We start from the raw sequence: 2,984 nt of genomic DNA, 5'->3' as shown, positions 1-2,984 counted from the left end.
CACCCCGACACCGACATGACACCCCGACCCCCGACACCTCCCGAAAAGGTGTTCTTTGGCCTTCCAGAGGCCGACGGGGTCATATATTTGTGAATTATTAGTTAGGTCATATATTTTTCGATTTTGTTATGAAAAACATCATATATAATTGTGTTGATCGGGTAGTTTTAAATGTGCAGTTGTTTCATCGCTGCGAGGTTTGGTGTTCGACGACCTCGCCGTGCGTTTGACGAGCTCTGCCCCTTCGTTCGTGGGTGAGCACAAATGACATGTCCTCCTCCCCCATTAATTATTTGATCTATTCCGATGAAACTTGATAGCTAGCTATATATGTGTCTTGAATCATCAGTATGCGTAACCAATATGTGTCTCCCGTTCGAAAGCGTCATAGTTATAAATATGCATGCATTTGCATATTTATAACCTTGATTCTTTCGAATTGTCCAACTCTATCCATGGACAGCCCGAGTATGTTTAGATTGGGTTCGTTTTCCCATATGCTTTGCTCCGGATCCGACGCATAAATTTCGTGAGTGCCTCCCCTGTTGTTCTCCGGGTACATATCCTCTCTGTTTATTGCAGAGACGTGTATCAGAAGAACAGCGGGGAGGTGCTGCCAAAATTTTGCGTAGGATCCAGAGCATAGCATGGGAAAATGAACCCAATCTAAACATACTCGGGTGGGATTAGGACCTATCATTACCTATTAGAGTGTAGGTTGCATGGACGTAATAAAATTGACAAAGTAGATCAACTGATGAATATATACATGGTGAATTATATATATATATATATATATATATATTTGTTGTGTGTCTAGTAGCTCTGAAAGTCAAGATGAGTGATCGTGCGTAGATGTACACCGGTCACACTGGTCAGAACAAATGGAGCACTGAATGGTTCACAAAAACCAAGGGGTTTGTGCGAGCCGCATTTGCAAATGGCCAGAGGAAAACCTGGTGCCCCTGTTTACGGTGCGGCAATTGGGAAAAGAGGACAGAGGCTGAAATGGGCAAACACCTGCAGAAGAGTGGTTTTACGCCCGATTATACGGTGTGGACATTTCATGGTGAGTCTGCCCAACGTGACCGAGCTGAGGTGGATCGTCGTCGCACCGACGAGCATGGTACCGGGATGGAAAACATGGTGCAAGACTTCGATGATGCTCAGGATTCGGACGAGGAGATGGAGGAATCTGCAAAGGCCTTCAATGAAATGTTGGAGTCTTCAAAACGTCCGCTCCATGAGCACACTGAGCTTTGTCAGTTGGATGCCATCTCACAATTAATGGCTCTGAAGGCTCAGTTCAACTTGGGCAGAGAATGCTACGATGCAATGATGACAGTATTTGGACGCTTTCTACCCAAAGGCCATGTAATGCCTGCAAACCTGTACCAGTCGGACAAAATCCTCCGTGCACTGAAGATGCCCTATGATAAGATACATGCCTGTGAGAAAGGATGTGTCTTGTTTAGGCTTGACTATGCGGACTTGAACTATTGTCCCATTTGCAAGTCTTCCAGGTATGTTGTGGTAGACAACGGTATGGGTGAGAAGACACAGACCAAAATCCCCGTTAGTGTTCTTCGGTATATGCCAATCGTACCAAGACTTCAACGTCTTTTCATGGTCGAAGAGACGGCCAGACAGATGACATGGCACAAAACGGGCAAAAGAACCGAACTAGATGCAGATGGGAATCTGATGATTGTACACACATCGGATGGTGTTGCGTGAAAAAAGTTTGATGAATTACATGGTGACAAAGCGGCAGATCCGAGGCATCCTCCAGTCGGCATCGGCACGGATGGGTTCAGTGTGTTTGGTATGACGGCAGCCCAATACAGTTGTTGGCCCGTATTTGTCTTTCCACTCAATCTCCCCCCCCCCCCGGACAGATTATGCAAAGAAAGAACATTTTCCTGACGTTGATAATTCCAGGGCCCAACTATCCGGGGAAAAATATGAATGTGTACATGCAGCCGCTTAAGGACGAATTGCAAGAAGCCTGGGATAATGGGTTCAAGACATACGACGCCTATAGCAAACGGAACTTCATAATGCGTGTCTGGTACATGTACTCGACGCATGACTTGCCGGCGTATGCGCTATTCGTTGGCTGGTGTGTGCATGGAAGGTTCCCATGCCCCACATGCAAGGGAGCTCTTGAGTTTCGTTGGCTTCAGGCCGGTCGCAAGTTTTCTTGCTTCGACATGCATAGACAGTTCCTGAATCCTCGCCATAAGTTTAGGAAAGACATGAAGAACTTCATCAGAGGTAGAGTTGTCAAAAACTCTGCACCACCTGCATTGACAGGCCAACAGACCCTGGATCAGTTAAACGCTCTCGAGCCAGATCCAGAGCGTCCAGGGTACTTCAAGGGGTATAATTATAAGCACGCCTGGACTCACAAAACATGCTTATGGGATCTGCCTTACTTCAAAGACCTCCTTTGCCCACACAACATCGACGTGATGCACACTGAGAAGAATATCGCCAAGGCACTTTTTGGTACATTGTTCGGCATAGATGGGAAGTCAAAGGATAATACTAAGGCTAGAGTCGATCTGGAGGCGCTATGTGATAGGCCGTTACAAAACATGAAAGAACCGAAAGGAAAGCAGAACTGGACGAAGCCAAAGGCATGGTTCAATCTTGGAAGGCCAGCTATGAGGGAAATTATCTTGTGGGTGAAAATGCAGTTGATGTTCCCCGATGGGTATGCAGCGAATCTAAAGAGGGGAGCCAGTCTTGATAAATTGAAGATATTTGGTCTCAAGAGTCATGATTGGCACATATGGATTGATCGGGTAATGCCGGTGATGTTGCGTGGCTTCATCCCTGAGGATGAATGGCTAGTACTGGCAGAACTCAGCTATTTCTTCCGTGTTCTTTGTGCGAAAGAACTATCGCCTGGCGTGCTAGAAGAAATGGAAGAGTTGGCGCCGGAGTTGATCTGCAAGTTAGAGAAGATCTTTCCACCG

This window comes from Triticum aestivum, chromosome 3D (assembly GCF_018294505.1).
Source record: "Triticum aestivum cultivar Chinese Spring chromosome 3D, IWGSC CS RefSeq v2.1, whole genome shotgun sequence".
Lineage (NCBI taxonomy): Eukaryota > Viridiplantae > Streptophyta > Magnoliopsida > Poales > Poaceae > Triticum > Triticum aestivum.
This window is presented reverse-complemented; position numbering follows the sequence as displayed.